Below are 17,660 nucleotides of genomic sequence, written 5' to 3' on the forward strand. Positions count from 1 at the left end.
GTGAAAATTCTTTTATGGATTTCTCACAGGTCCTTTGTAGGATTCTATATAGGATTCTATAAAGGATTCTTAAAAAAACTTTTAGGTGCATTTTATAGGGGTTGAAACAGGCTTCTTTAAAGTATACCAGAATTCTTTGTACGATCCTACGTAGGAACCTATAAAGGTTTGTATATAGGATAATTCATAAAATATCGACTTAACTATGAAACGCAAATTAATTGCAAATTCTCTTTCATTCTTCTCATCGGGTTATTATTTTACGTTGTTTATAATTTACCAAAAATCGTTAAAATTTGCACATAATGTTTTCTAATTAGTAGATATACATATTAATATAAAGATTTTACAAAAGTTACTGATTTTTATAATTATCTAAAATTATTATTTAGCAAGTTGCTTGAAATATAATTTTTTTACTTTACATCGCATCGATTAAAAAAGTAATACACTTTTGTGCTTTTACTTTATTAAGGAAAATGCATATGTATATAATAAATTTTGTTTACAGAAACAACTTAAAATAGATACATTCCCAAATGAAGTATCTTCGCAAATTTCCCAATAATAAGAAAGATGGATTCAGATTGCTGTTTATACTGTGAAGCTTATGGGGGTGTAGGTTTGTAACTTGAGCGCAAGTGCGGAAAATGTGAAACGCGTAACGACTGCGTGGATAATACATACTGAAGTGAGATCGCGGTTAGAATCTCAAGCATTGCGAGATCAAATTGAGTTAATAGTTAATAATAATGTGTTATTTTTCGTCTTTTTCATTCCACTTAAATATTAAGCATTTTGTTAGTTTGAAGCATTAAGAATAAAAGACATAGGTATATCAGAAGCCGAAAGTAAAGAATAAAAAGCAAATGTTCTATAACTGTTCAGCATTTTGGAAAACTGCATGAGACGCTTCAACTTTAAGAATGCCAATCAACCTGTAACATTAAAGTTAGTAAATTTTTCTTTTCTACATTCATTGAAATCACAAAATAGATATTTGCATGTTTCATATGATATTCAACAGTGTTAAAAATTTAATTTCTCCAAATATCAACTAAAGTGGAAAATAAAGTCAAAAGGAAAAAATTAATAATTATAAAATAGAAGCTTTATCATATTGTACTCAAGTTAGATTCAACGGATATAATGAAAATAAAGAGGGCATTGATACATTTTTTAAACACATTCAATTGAATAATGTATTAAATGTGAAGAAAAATATATTTATGAGTGGAAACTACTATTCAGAAATAAAATATTTTAAAAAAGTGTTAAATAATTTTATATTTTATGAAAGCTAATATACAAATTTTTAAATTAAATTTAAAAATTGTACACGGTTCAATAAGTATATACAGCAAATAAACTGTATAGGAATAAAAATAAAAAATTATAATAAAAAATGAGTTTAAATTTTATACCGTTTTATTTCGTTTATAGTTATATAAACGAAATGAATTTCTAAAATTTAATTAGAAATATTTTTTGTCTAAGTTGTACACTTTTAAAGTACATGTAATAGAATTGCCTACATGCAAATTTTTAAAGAAAGATATATTTAATACTAACTTCATATATTGTTTTATTAATTCAATTTAAATTAGTAAACTAAATAGTGATAAAATGTATTCCGTTAAAAATAATAAAGGAGGATTAATTTAAAAATAGAATTAGCATATCGTCGCTTGGGAGCAGCAACCTGTCACTTAAGTTAAGCAGTGAAATAGATGCCAATTCAGAGCAACAGTGAAAAGCATGTCGTTTTGTTCTAATTAAATGAACTTGTTTATTAGTTAGAAAAAGAAAATGTCAAATGGCACATTTTTTACTGCTTAGCTGAAGTGTCATGTTACTGCAATTATTTCTTGGAAATTTTATTAAAATTCTTCAAAAGAATTCAATTTGAATAAATTTTGATAAAGTTCCTTATAAGAATTAAATTTTATGAAAATTCAATAAATTATATTTATTTTTGTATTTAAATAATATTGAGTTCTCGTAGAATTTTTTTATAAAAATTTATTTCAAAATAAATTTAAGTTAAAATTTTTGATAATAATTGAATATTAAAAGCATTACAGCATGAATTTTTAAAAATAATTAAATTTTTGTATCACGTTACAGCTTAAACTTGCTGTTGCTCCTTTCCGAAATTTTTTTTTAGTTTCATAATATTTCATAACATGTCATAGCTTGAATTTTTTTATTTTTCCTAAAAATTTTGCTACCGCTTTTTCCAGTTTTGATTATTAAACAATAATATGTAACTCAAATGTTACATATTGCTTAATAATCAGAACTGAACAAAACTGAAACAATAAATTTTAATGACACTCATCAGTGATAGCGAACATAATTTACATTAAAATACAAAGTACAATTTAATATGTATAACTTCATTATTTCTAAGTTTGTCTCACAATTTTTTCTATCCCACTAGATTTTCAGTAAAAAATTATTTAAACTTAAAAGTATTTAATAATAATGTTATTGTTTAAAAATTATTTATTTATGGTTTATAAATAAATTTGATCAAAAAACAACTGGTAAATAATATAAAAAATATTTATTTCTTACTTTTTATACACAAAACTATTTATTCAATTAAATAATATTAATCATTTATTTATTAATAAAGTATCAAAAGTATCATAACTTTGATTGCTCTGAATATCATGCTCATCATATTTACGGTACTGGGTTCCTAGCATGGACATTCCATTTTGCAGGACGATTTTTCTTCAAAAATATCTAATACGTGTAATGGAGCATGAATAAAAATAGATTTTGTACAAACTTTTTATTTGTGGAAATATGCTTCAACTTTTTAATCCCAAGAATGATCACTTATGACACTTTAAAAATAATTTATAACACTTTTTTACTTATTTAAATAACTTTATACAATGAAAAATTTTCTGCGCACAACCACTTTTTCGAAGGGCATTTTCAGTTATGTATTTCCTGCAACAGGCCCAAGCGGCGCGAAAGTAATTGTGCGCATCTTAATTCAGCTGTGGTAACTGAAAATTTTGTTACAGTTTCGTAATTTTCAGTTACTCTTTATACTTTTTGAAACTATTCCCAAATTTTCAGTTACATTTCATTAAATTTCCTTAACTAGTTATTGATTTTAGTTTCCGTTACTCATTAAGGATTTTTACTAAAAATTTTGAATTTTGAGTAACATTTAGAAATCATAAGAAACGTGTAGTAAATTTCAAGCAAATGTAACATATAAATGCTTTCAGTACCATCATTTGGAAAATTTTGTTACATTTGTGCCTGAATTTTATCGGAATATTCAGAAAATTTTTAACAGTGTGGGCTCATTTTCATCTAGAACAGATATTCAATTCTGAGCAAGTGTCCAGATGTATGTGTGTATGTCACAAAAAATTGTGTACAAATTATCTCAGACAAATTTTTATGGATTGTCCTGAAATTTTGCAGGTTTATTGCAATCATTAATACCTAAAATCTGACACAAGGATTTTCGAAAATATCAACAAAATTTTTTTTTATACAATTTTTTTTAAATTCAGTAAAATTTTTTTTTTGTATTTTTTGAAATAATTTTTTTAATTGTTAATATTTTCATTAATTATTTTCAAAATTACATTCCTGACAAGAAAACGAATCGATTGATGTATACAAAGTATATATTTTATCAAAATTTATAAAATTAATAAATATTTTTCTTTTTCACAAAAAATTCAAATTTTGTATTTTTTCATAATTTTTTTAATATTAATATTTTGAAATGATTATTCTATCATAAAAAAGAAGCAATTGGAATATGAAAGTGTAAATCACGTGAATTACGTCAAGAATTTCTATTTATATATTGAGGAAGCTAAATGGTCATGAAATGAACAACTTGTTTGTTATCGTTAACTGGCTTTTCAGATTCAAGTTTATTAAAAAATTAAATCCTTGAAGTTGGCGTTGACTATGAGCTTTGAGAAACATTTTTTACACGTAACTGAAAAGAATCAAAAAGTTGTTTCAAAGATTTTAAGTTTAAAAAGAAAAATTTTTTTAAAAAATTTTTATATATTTTTGTATAAGAAACATTTTGCATAGTTTTTTATCCATAATTTAAAAAAAGGGTCAAAATAGTTTAAAACAGCCACTTATTTGGTCCACTTCATAAAAAAATTGTTTTCTTTTGCAGATAAATTTAAATTTATGTTTATTTAAGTAAATTATGTCTATTTTGGTAAAAAATTATTTTTGAGTTAATAATTATCATTATCATTAACAATTATTATACGAACAATAATCAAGTTTCTTCTGCATAAAAAAAAAATGTTTTTGTAAACATTTTCGGCACTATTTAATCTTAAAATGTTTACATCATATGCACCTTCTTTCAAAAACTTCAAAAATTTATCAGCACAAACAATTACATGTTATAAACAAACTATTTACTTTTTAAACAAATAAATGGCTTATTTCTGAAAGAAAATTTTCTTTTTCCTTCTCTATATTTAGCAATAGATTTCACTGTAAATAAATAAAAAAAACTTTTGTCTGTGGAAAAAGAACAAAATTAAATATTTGTTAACTTATAATATTTATAAAAATTAAACAAATTAATTATTTAAAACTTTTCTATTTCATTCAGTAATTCATTTTTATGCGAGTAATTTATAAAGAAGGAAAAAAACATTTTTTCAGAAATAAGCCATTTATTTGTTTAAAGAGTAACTTGATTATTGTTCATATAATTGTTAATAACAATGATAATTATTAATTCAAAAATAATTTTTTACCAAAATAGCCATAAATTAATTAAATAAACATAAATTTAAATTTGTCTGCAAAAGAAAACAATTTTTTTATGAATAGGAGCAAAGTTATCTTTTTGTTAATTTATATTGTTTATAACAATTTAAATAAACTACATTATGCATTATTATTTGTCTGGTGGTCATAACGATTTAAAGAACAGAAATATAAAAAAACAATCAAATGTTTAGTTTACAAATTTTTATGAAAAGGACCAAAGTTATCTTATTGTTATGGAAAAGTAAAAAGTGAACATGATTTTTTCCAAAAATATTCTAATTTCGTTAACTTAGAATAACAAAAAAAATATAAACAATTAAAAATTCAAAAATCGGCATAGAGGGATCTCTTAAGAATTGAGAACACGTTTAAAATTGTAATTGTTTATAAAAATTGTTAATAACAATTGTAAATTTTAATTTTACAACATGCGTTTATTCAATTATCTTTATTCGTTTCCGTGTAATAGCTAAAAGAAAATTTCTTTAGTCAAAAGTTTAACCCTCCCTTATTTCCAAAATAAAAAAAATTTTGAAGAATATTTTAGGGGGTAAAAGTAAATTCATATATAATATCTATGGAAAAACATAAATAACTTGAATATCGGAGACAAAAGTTTTTCAAGTGGCTAATTTGCAATTTTAGCCTGGTCCTAATTAGGATGCCTCGTTAGTAACTAAGTAACTATTTTATTTTAAGGCAAATGAAAATTAAAGTTATATTTGTTTTTTATTTTCAACTTCTAATTATTAAACAATAATTAATTTAAAAAATTATAAAATATTAAACGTTTTAAAAACTTTTAAAACCCAACGATTCAACTGAAATTCGTAAAGAATAATTGCCATTTTTGTGCACAATGGTATTTTTTTAGCATTTTCAACCTAAAAACAATGTTTTTTTAAATGCTTCAAAAATTGTAAAAATCAATTTTTTGATTTAACAATTTTTTGTGAATACAAAAATATATTTTCTACAAAATTACGGATGAATTTTAATATCTATCAATTTTTAAGAAAAATAAAAATCTAAAAGGGTCAGAATATTTTCAGATCGACTTTATTTTCTGACCAATGATTAGCACTTAAATAATTTACTTTAAAAATAATTTTATGGAAGATTTAAATCATTTTCTTGTTATAGTTAAAAATGTAGTCGAAGTCTGCCCTTGAGAATTGATGTTTCACTTCAACTCACAAACATAAAGAAATATCTATATCTGTAATTTTATTTTCATTACATTACTTTTTGAAAGTACAAGATATAGCCAGATATTAATAGGTACTTGAAAATAGGAATTTTTACTCTGATAGGGAATTTTATAATTTTTTCTAATTTAAAGAGAAGTAAACTTTTTCCAAAATGTAATTTATAAAATAATGTAAAAATTTAAAAAAAATATGCAATAAATGAAATAATTGAAAAAAATAAATAATAATGAAATTGAAAAATATTCTAAGTTCAAAATTGGCTATTCTTGTTAAGGCCTAGTTAGGTCCATCTAGTATTTATTAATGACACTGTCAAGTTAGGGCCTTCTTTGATTTCTACACTGAAAACAACTACAAACTAAAATATTTAATGATTTTTTTGATAATTATTATTGATATTCATTTACATTCCAATGGTAAATTTATTCTTGTATGCAACATTTCATATTTATCACTAATTCACAAAATTTTAGAGTTTCGATTTTAAATCACCATTTTTACGTTCCAAGTAACCCACGTTTTTATTTTGTATTGTAAACTCTCAACACAAAACCTCTATTTAATGAGAAAAAAGAAAAGTATTATGTATGAAGTATGTAAATTTGAAATTTACTCATATACAGTTTTACTGTTTAATACATAGTAAATCTTTCTTGAAAAAGTTGTCTTTTAGAAAAAATACCCTAAACTTTCTTATTTTATAAATCGTTAACAGCACATAAGGCATTCTGTGAGAAAAAAGACACCCTTAAAATGAATTCTTATGTCAATGAGATATGTGATAGTATATATATAAAAACAAGTATATAGACTAGATTTCAGGTCTGTGTAATGCAGGGATTACCTTGTTATCAGGGGATCAATTTTTTTGCAGTATATTTTTCAAATGTCAATAACTTTTACCCAGATTAATAGATTTGAACAGCTTACGAAAGTTTTTTATAGAGAATTTCCCTACCTTTCAAGAGATATATAATTTGTTATTTAAAAAATGTAATTTTGTTAGAAAAAGCGAAACAAATTTTTTTCCTCTTTCACCCATTTAAATTTATTCAAAACTACCTTAAAATGTTCCTTATTTCATAAAATTTTCATCACCCAAGTTTATAAATTTTTGGACATCAAAGTGCGTATGAGCTATAGATTAATATGTAATGCAGAACAACTCACAAATTTTGCAATTAATATTGTCAGTTTTACCAGAGTTGTTCCATAACATATTACATAAGAATTATTTTTGGAAGTATATAGTATGATGGTCCTTATTTAAAAATTTAAAAAATTTTGAATATTCCCGGCCAAAATCGTGTTTCATTTTGATTTTAATAAATATTCACTGGTGCCGGAGAGCCCTTGAATTTTCATATATATTTTACTTGTCCATGTAACGAAAAGCATTTTTCCCAAAAAAAAGACGCTTTTCGTATTCGAAATATTCTACTTTTCTTCAGAAATGGTAAAATATAACGTACAATTCATTTTTTACATAACTCTTATCGTTTATTTCTTTATCGTTTATAGTCCTCAAAATGAAAGAAAATTTCAAAAAATGAATTTTATTTTTAAATACTTTATTATTGTTTTTATTACGTACGCCCATTTGGCTTGGTATTTTTCCGACACGTGAGATAATCTGAGCGGGAGGTTTGACGTCGAGGTATAATGATGTGCACCGTCAATTATTGTCCGGTACACACCATTAGAACTCGACTGTCGATAAACCGGTTGTACTCAGGAGAGGTTTTCTACAGTTTCCCTCTCCACTGGCGAGAAAACCCATTAGGGAGCATTTACACCTTTGGTGAAAATTTCCAGAACGGAAAATTTTTCATTGGGATAAGAGAGACAGACTGTATGTCTGTCTCTCTTACTCCAATGTAAATTTTCCGTTCTGGAAATTTTTACCGAAGATGTAAATACTCCCTTAGACGGGTGGTCTAGGCAAATACGAGTACTCCTAATTTTCAAGTCGTTCTCTGGCGCAAAAATTTAGAATAAGTATGTAAGAAAATGTAGTATGTAAGAAAATTTCCTCGGGGGCACTTGTAAACGCTAGTATTAAGTCAAAAAGACGAGCGTATAAATAAATAAATAAAAAATATTGTTTAAACAATTTATAAATTGTTATTTTTAATTAATTTCAATTAGATTAGACGAATGCCTTTTTCCGTGATTATGCAACATTTAAATTGTTTCTGCAAAGAGAGATAAGTAATGAATAAAAGATTTTTGAATTATTTATGTAAATTATTTTGAATAATTTATGTAGATTTATTTATAATTTTCCTACAAACTTGCATCAAATGTTGCAGTTTATCCTTAATTTGGCTACAGATATTTCTGTTTTTCTATTTTTAAAATATTAATAAAGGAATGACCCCCAAGATGGTTTCCATATATTAAATTGTAATATACTAAATGAAAGTTCAATATATTAGATTTCTTGAGGACACAATTTTTTCAAAATAATTTAGGGGACACTGGGGCTTAATGGTAGGTGTATTTTTTCCATGTTTTTTTACATTTTTCGTGTATTTCGGGTTTATATGTTGAAAAATTAATTATTTGACATTAGACAAGTACGCGGTCAAAAAGCTAAACTGCTCACGTGAAATGAACCCACAGTTTTTTTATTTTGAAATTTTAATTTATTAACTCTATAACTGTTCTAAAGCTATTGTTAAATAAATACAGATGATTTATTAACTAAATTACCTGTTTTACGCCTACTTTAACTTATCTACTATACTTAAAACCTATCAGAAAGTAGTTATAGTAGGTTAGAAATAGAATTTAACATTTACTCTTAGTCTCTTCTACATAAGTAATTGTGAATTTTGTGAATAATAAATTATACTTTATTATTTTGTCATTTAAAACAATATTTTGTCCGGGAAAAATAAAAATTGAAAACTTTTTGAAATAAGGACCATATCGTTATACATAAACACTGCCACTTAAAAGGATTTTCCCACCCTGCGGCAAATAAAGACATTATAAAAAGTTTTTTATTTTAATTTCTAGTAACTTTTTATCTTTCCTAGAAATAAAAATAAAAACTTTTTGTAATGTCTTCATTTGTCGTAGGGTGGGCAAATCTTTTAGAGCGGCACTGTATATAGTCTGTTACCTTTTTGTTTTTGCAAAAAAGTCAAACAATTTTTTGCCATATTTGTGGAATTTTAATGGTGAAAAATACATAGTCTTTTGCATGATTCTGGGTAAAGCTTACTTTGAAAGTAAATGCTACAATTGTACGTGCTCCAATGATGGGTTTTATTTTATTTAACGGATGTTAAATGTCCTCAGTGCCTTCATCCTGGGAAGTGGATAAAAATAATAATACAAATAAAACAAATCAGGATGTATTAAAAATATATTTAGCAAAAAGGTACCAAAAGAAAGAGATAACTAGGACACTATGAAGTATATTGAATTAGCAGTTAAATCTGTCAAACCAATTTTGGGGGTAAAAAAACTCTTTACAATTAATCAATTTAAATTCATTTAATTTTATAAAAGGATGTATATTTGATAATATATGCATTTCATTATAGGATTAGCAAAACTTTTTGCTCCAATATGGTTTGGAAATAAATCAAAAACTTGATTGATTCCAAAAAGTAAAGTTGCTACTATCGAATTGCTACTATCGCCTTCAATAATTGGGTCTTATTCTATAGTACTCTGATTCTTTAAACTATATTGTCCGATAATCTTTTTAAGCACTGGATTTTATTTGTCGATGGCTTTTATATTTTCATTAAGGATCAAAAATCCACTTCTGAAATAGATTTAGCTGATTCGTTACTACATGAATTTGTTGCACAAACACAAATATTGTACGGTAAAACATGTAAGACGTTTAATATTAAATTGTTCTTTATTTACAATTTAATTGTGCCCCTTACTTCAATTTTTTTAATCTGGTTTTTATTGTTTATTTTATAAAGCCAAGATGATTTGACCAGCGAAACAAAAACTGAGGAACACTTATTTGAATATTATATCTTTTATAGTTTTTACTTTTTATTTTTTAAGTTTGTTTATGGAATTCTTAAGATATTTTTAAATTGTTTATAGCAGTAAAAATCTTGCTTTCCAAAAGAATCTTAATTAAAAAGTTAAAATATTTTTAGAAAAAGTTAGAGAAACACTTGCAAAATCATTGTATTGTAAAATTTAATAAAGCAAAACATAGAAAAAATAAACAGAACAATTTATATCAATGGTTAAATCGTGATCCTTATTTTCTTTTTAAAAAAATGTACATATTTGAAAATCATTAATCGATTATGTATTAAAATCAATATAAAAAGATATTACGAAAATTTAAATTAATATTATAATTGCTCACCTATCGGTACCTGTCCATAATTTGAAATAAATTTCTGGGTTGTTCAAGTTCACTTACAAGTTGTGTTGCGCCAGGTAAGTTTTAAAATTCTAATAGAATGCATCTAGGGCACGAATTTTCACAGACCATTCCTTTAAGAATATTTGTAATTTTGTAATTATAATATGTTACATATATAGAAATAGTGCGAAGTATAATATAAATTGGTCAAAATGACTAAATTGTTGATAAAAACAATTTGTAGAAAAGAAATAACTTGAACACCGGTTTAAAACTTCTTTACTTTGTAAATAAGTCAGACAGATTATGTTTGCACAATGCTGGCACAATAGTCTATCGGACCAATTGCCTGGCACATAGTCAGCACATAAGCCTGGCCGTGGTCCGGAAACCATCGGTCCACCAATGTGCTAGGCACGAATGGTCTTCGGACCAATTGTCTGCTGCACTGCCATCACATTAGCCTGACCGTGGTCCGCAGACTATCGGTCCACTAACGTGCGAGGCACGATTGTTATCTGGGCTGTTTTAATATTTTTTTAACTGCATAGTTATACAGTAGGATAATGCGTTGATGACTCAGTAAAAAAGAGATGATTGAGACACTTCGTAAAATATCACTTATCATTTAGGTGATTTGGTGTCATGATTACGTAAATTGTGTTAAAAAATTTCCTTTTAACATTTCTATTTTGAATAAATTTAATTGCTCTTGAAAACCAGTTACAAAATAAATTAAGTCGCTTACGGTTCTGTCTTCTCCTTGAAGACGCAAATTTAAATTATCTAAATGCTTGATAAATCTATTAGAAAAACTATTTCAGCTATCATATTTTCATAACCTAAATTGCTTTTCATTCTCCGCGGTATTTTACAAAGTCAACATTTAATTTTGTTGCAGCATGAAAACATTTGAAAATATCAATGCCTTCTGTTGTGTTATGCATAGCTACTAAATCAAGAGTTTCTTTGTTAACAGCAAAATCACTTTGTACTGCTCTAACAAAAGTTTCTAGCTGACAAATGTTGCAAATATCAGTGCTTTCGTCTAAACAAAATGAATAATACACTGCTGAATTTATTATTTTTTAAAATTTAAGTTAACTTGATTAATATAATATCAACTATTCATCTTGAAGCCGTTATTATTATTTTAAAAAATAAAGCACAATTGAACGTCGGAAAATGTTTATTTTTTTTTGAAATGCTCTTATTATTATTTGTTAGTTCTTCTAGCTTCTGCGCGATATAGAACAAACTAAGCGTGAAATATCTCTTAAATTATATGTACTTTTAATTAAATTTGACCATTTTTGCTTATTTTGAAAAGGATCTGTTGAATTTTTGAAAAATTGTCCGCTACATTGGATCTGCAATTTTGAATTTTGAAAATCTGACGTCTGATTTGTAATCATCCACCCCGCAAACCTCCGAGTAACAAGTTCTAAACAATTTTTAGTACATTTAGACTGTTGGTTACGAAATAGAGCCATCTGTCCCACTGTGAACCCTAATTTTAAAAAAATTCTGAAATTTTGGGTCCATCATTTTTAATTATTAATTACACATTCTTATTAAGAAATTATAAAAACTCTTAGGATAGTATTTACCGCTAAATTAAATAAGTTTTTAAATTTGTGATTTGACATATTGGATCCACCATTTTGAATTTTTAAAAGCAGACATTGGATTCGTAATCAGCGACCCGAAGCTATGTATTATATCGATGGCTCCCAATGATACTACCTCAACTCTATTGCGTGTTGCAAATCTGTATTAACTCTGAGACGTTCGTGAAAACTGTCTCAACTCTAACAGTGCGTTGTATTCTGTCTCAACTCTAGAGAGCCGCTGTATAATGTACAAACTGTGAAATGAGCATTTTGAGAACGCGCTTATTAAACATTGCGGAGTGATGTAAAAATCGTTTTTGAATTTCAATATTAAAATATTATCATGTTAAAACGAGTGATATTCAATGTTCTAAAAAATATTAAAGTTCGAAAAAGAGTTGAGACAGTTTTTACGAACGTCTCAGAGTTAATACGCGCCTGAGTTGAGATAGTGTCGTCCGGAGCCATCGATATATTCCTTATCAGAAAAATTCTTGTCAGTTAAAAGGTTATTTTGAGTTATGATATGGTTTTTGATTAAATTTGATACGGAGAGAAGTGGTAATCCACTTGAGATAGACTGCCTCATATATTTAAATATAAATAATTAATTATCCATTTTTACCTGTTTTTGATTACATATATTCCATATCTCATAAAAATTTTATTGCAGAAATGTTTGCGGAATTAGGATCGTAGAAAAATATGAATTCAAGAAGAACTTATTTGTCACTTTATACGTTCAATTATGAAAAACGCAAAAGTAAAAATTACAAAAAACCTTGTTTAAAAAACATGGCTCAAATGATATTTCGTACATCTCAGAGCAATGATGCTCTATTTAATATGAGTGGTGTTATTGAAGCAATTAATACACGGCAGTCCAAAAGAAGGTGAAGAGAGAAAAGAAATAAATGAAGAGTTTTTAAATTCTAGTTTTTAATTACCTAGAGGATATTAAAAGCTGTGAAGGTAATGTGTAAAATACGTAATATATGTTCTATTTCTAGTGTTTTGTATGGATGATAATAGGAGTACAGTTTAAAAATTAAATTTATTTGTTGCTATTACAAAACAGTATTAAACAAATTTTTGATCTCGTATGTTTTCTGAAATATTTATTATTGTTGGACTGAACATTAATTTATTAAACAAGTATAACACATCTTAGGATTAAATTTTTTTAACTTTGTTGTATAATAACTATGATTTCTTAAGACATATACTGTTTTTTGCCGAAATATGCAACCCTCTCTCCCTCATACAATTTATAATAAAATTCCATAATTTGTGGTATAATTTCCTTTTACGAAAAATTTTTAATTCCGGGAGAAAAAACAAAAAATTTGAGGATTAACTGTTGTTAGCTTATCCATAAAATTAATGTTGAATCTTTTCTTAAATCGTCTTACTCTATCCATTGACTACAAACACATACGTATGCTACATAATGTCCAACATAATTAACTTGGTAAACACCTTCGAATACGACCAATTCCTGTCCGATTGAGATAACCAAGAAATCTCCGATTTTTATGATTTTACGGTGATTTGTAAATAAAACTTGTAGAGTCATATAAAACTGAAGTTTAATAGAAAAATTGAAAGTGAACATTCTGATGAAAAAATTGGTATAAGCATTTTTATAATAAGCATTAATTTTGTATATAAAAATAATGTTTATAGTTAGAAACATCATTTGTGATATTTACACAGTCTCGGTAATTTGTAAAAAAGCATGTAAATGCACTTAGCTCATACTTAAGTGTGTATAAAATCAAAAGCCAGTAAACTATACAGATTGTTAAAAATAATTACATTTAAAAAAGAATTTAATAATTGCTTGACAAGTAACTAGTAGAGCTGTGCAAAATTCGATTCGAATTGAGTTTTGTACGGTTTTGGGGCGCCGAAATGTCGAAAATTCGACATTTGAGCGTTCCAAAACCGAACAAAACTCGGTGCGGTTCGAATTTTGTAATAACTCGAATGTCGAATATTCGACATTCGAACTAGGCGAAAAAATTCGAACAGTTCGGTTCGAATTATTTTGCACAGCTCTAGTAACTAGTTATTCTACATAATTTTTTCCGTGTGATATAAAGCTTTATTTAAAATAAAAATAAATGAAGTTATTTATTAGTATTATCATACCTTAATAGAAGTATGTTATTGTTAAATACTTTTATCTGCATAGGAAACGTAAGCTATTGACGACAGCGCAGATAATTATTAGCACTAGCATTATTATATATTGTGAAAGAGTAATTAAATGGATTGTCCAAAAACTTATCTTCTTGAGAAAGTTTAATGTACTTTTCTACCATCATCAATATCCTCATATTATCATGATTTATCTTTAAACGGTCATTTTTAAGAAATCATGTAATTGAGGAATTAGGAGTGAAAGTGTTAAAGAACCTAAATTTTCATCTTCCTTACCAGGTCCGCATTCACCGCTAAACTTGTTACAATGTGATCTTTAGCTTTTGTATCGATGTCATTTTTTAGGTTAATATTCATTCTCAAATTTTCATCAAACCCTTGAAAAAGTAGACGTTTTGGACGTTCTATTTCATTATCAGAATCACCATTAAATCATCATCAGAATCATTTTCATAATCATTAAAAGGATTCTTCTGAAACCTTATTCATTTGTTCATTAACATCAACACCTTTAGCTCTATTTTTTTTCTCTTGTCACATGCGATAATTTTCAATGTGGTTTTCATTCTCAAAGGATGCATCCATACTAAATATTAATTTTGAAACGTTTAGAGCAAAATTATTAAATTTTATTGGACAGACGTTTTTGATTAGTAATGTTTTAGTTTCTTTAAAAAGATAAACAAACTTATTAGTAAAAGATAAAACTCTAAAATATTAATTTTTACAAGTTACGAGAAAATAAAACAAATTTATAGTTAGACATATTGCATTAGTAATTTTATAGTTTTTTAAAAAAAGATAAATAAATTAGTAAAGATCGTGTGATATTCCCAGTGGGTGAAAAATACAATCACGTTCGAGGAATGTTTCATGCTTCAATAAGTGTTATGTTAATTGGTAATTATTTTGTTTTTAAATATTTTTATTTTTATAACTAACGTTAAATTCGTATAATCAGAGATCCTAAAAATCCTCGAGTAACAATTCCCTACTGAAAATTCCTATATAGGATCTTACATAGGATCCTGTAAGTAACCTTATCTAAAAGTACATAAAAAATCGTAGAATGATTGTAGGAATCTATGTAGATTCCTATAAAAAACCACATATGAAATTAGCACAGGATTTTTTATAGGAATTCATATAGGAGTTTGCATTCATTGTACGACTTCAAAATCCATGTCAATTCTTATATGATTTCCTACGTGGAATTTCACGTAGGATTTTATATGAATTTTGACATATGATTTCAAGTGAGATTTCATGTAAGATTTCACATAAGAATTAATGTGAGATATCATATAAGATTTTGTGTGGGATATGACATGGTATTTTATTAGAGATCCAATGAAGGAATTTCCACACGATTAAAAATTAAATAATAAATTGTATTAATGTTACAAGTCATCATGAAGTAAAAAAAATTGATAGTTTGCAACACGTTTTGTGAACTACAGTTTCTCAGCTCTTATATAGAGTTCCAGGATCACCTCAACAGCGAGAAAAGTCACTTTTGCCGCCTAGCGGTGAAAATATACGAACTATAGAGATTTATTTTATAACATTATAAAAGAAAACGCATATGAGATCTTACGTAAGATCCTATATGAATTCCTATGTGAGAAAACATATTAGATCTAACGTAATAAGATCCTATATGAATTCTTATGTGAGAAAACATATAAAATCTAACGTAATAAGTTCCTATATGAATTCTTATGTGAGAAAACATATAAAATCTAACGTAATAAGTTCCTATATGAATTCCTATGTGAGAAAAAAATATGAGATCTTACATAATAAGATCCTATATGAGAAATTACATGGGGTCTAATATGTTTTCTCTTAAGTTCGTATATTTTCACCGCTAGGTGGCGAAAGTGATTTTTCTCGTTGTTGAGATGATCCTGGAACTCTATATAAGAGCTGAGAAACTGTAGTTTGAATTTTTGATAATTTTTAATAATTTCAAATTTTTTACCAAAGGATGGAGACTATTAAATAAGTAAAGTGTTTTTGAAGAGCCCAAAAATAATGAAGTTAAATGCCATAAAAAAGAAAAAAAAAATCTTGTATTCTAAGACATTCGGTTTTTTGAATTTTTGATAAATTTTTATAATTTTAGATTTTTCACCAAAAAGTGAAGACTATTTAATAAGTAAAGTGCTTTTGAAGAGCCCAAAAATAATGAAGCTATATGCCATAAAAAAGAAGAAAAAATGTTGTATTTTGAGAAATTCGAATTTTTGATAAATTTTGATAATTTTAGATTTTTTACCAAAGGATTGTTACGTCCGTAACTTCTTAATATTGTGGACGTCCACATGAAAAGAACCCATTTTGGCACTATTGGAGTTATCTATATGGGCGTATTCCTGGCAAAATTTTAAGTGGTCTTAGAACTTTTTTGGTTTAAAATTCGCTGAGTTACGGAATTTCAAAGTTTAGAACGCCAAAAATCTCATTTCGAGAAAAACGGAATTAAAGATTGCGATACCAACTAATTGTTGTATCTCTGGTTCTTCTTGGAAGTTATTCAGATATGAATTGTTCCTAGTTCAGGGCACCTTGAAAATAAAAAACCAATAGGTTTAAAATTTTTAAACCCCCCCCCCCCTTCTTAATTTTGAAAATACGAAAAACCGACAATATGGGCCCTTTTCTAAAAAGGACCGTTTTTCTATTAAAAAACAATTTTTTACAAGATTAATTATTAGGTACAATTTTATTGTGTCATTTGAATAAAAAGAATAGATATTAAACTTATTTAAAATTTTTTGACAGTCCCCGAGTTGAAATTTAAGCCCTACTTTCACCCTGAATTTTCAGGGTCTATTGAGTGTTAGGAGTAGTAAAGTAGGGTTTAATTTTAATACATTATTAGACCCCCCAACTGAAAAAGTTCGTCTGGATTTTCCACATGGAAATTTACGCAGAAATCCATGAGGAGATTTGAAATAATTCACATGAAAATCCACATGGAAATTTTCTATTTCTTCTATTTTTAAGTATTTTCAAAAATAAACATCAAATTCGAATTCTGAGACCCCGAAGGGGTCTCACTCACTACTTTCTGCATTTTTAAAGAGGTTTTCGTTCATATTTTGGAGTTTATTAAGAATATAAAAAATCCATGCGGAAATCCACATGGCAATCCATATGCGGATTTCATGTGGATAGTTTCAAATCTCCATATGGAATTTTACCTGAACCTGAAAAGTCCATGGGAAAATCCAGACGATTTTTTTTAAGCTGGGCCTACTTTGACTCCCAAAACAGGCGGAAATTTGCCAATCTTCCATTTGGAGAAGCAAAGGAGGGTCTACTTCTAAGAAACCTATACCGTACTTTTAAACCTCGTAGACCCTACTTTCATACTCCTAGACCCTACATTCTAAAAGAAAATTTTGTATTATTTTTTTATGCATTACTTGAAACACTGCAAATGCAAAAAGTACTCCAAATTCATAAATACTGATGTGTTTTATAGCGTCTATAATACATTTCGTGTAT

At 26.7% G+C, this 17,660-nt stretch overlaps 2 protein-coding genes across 5 annotated transcripts in view; one reads left to right on the top strand and one right to left on the bottom strand.

The window, feature by feature from the left end:
* LOC122511966 overlaps window positions 1–10,822 on the bottom strand; it is a 28,349-nt gene extending 17,527 nt beyond the window's left edge. The window contains exon 1 of the mRNA XM_043627552.1: window positions 10,366–10,822. The gene's annotated coding sequence lies outside the window, so the exon portion shown is untranslated. The remainder of the gene's footprint in view (window positions 1–10,365) is intronic.
* LOC122511967 (chondroadherin-like protein) overlaps window positions 654–17,660 on the top strand; it is a 49,767-nt gene continuing 32,760 nt past the window's right edge. For 3 of the 4 annotated variants that reach the window (XM_043627553.1, XM_043627555.1, XM_043627556.1), the window contains exon 1: window positions 654–951. The gene's annotated coding sequence lies outside the window, so the exon portion shown is untranslated. Of the gene's footprint in view, window positions 952–12,651; window positions 12,951–17,660 lie in introns of all 4 variants that reach the window. The other variant, XM_043627554.1, reaches the window with a different exon arrangement.

The sequence above is a fragment of the Leptopilina heterotoma genome, unplaced genomic scaffold, assembly GCF_015476425.1.
Source record: "Leptopilina heterotoma isolate Lh14 unplaced genomic scaffold, ASM1547642v1 Lhet_92, whole genome shotgun sequence".
Taxonomy (NCBI): domain Eukaryota; kingdom Metazoa; phylum Arthropoda; class Insecta; order Hymenoptera; family Figitidae; genus Leptopilina; species Leptopilina heterotoma.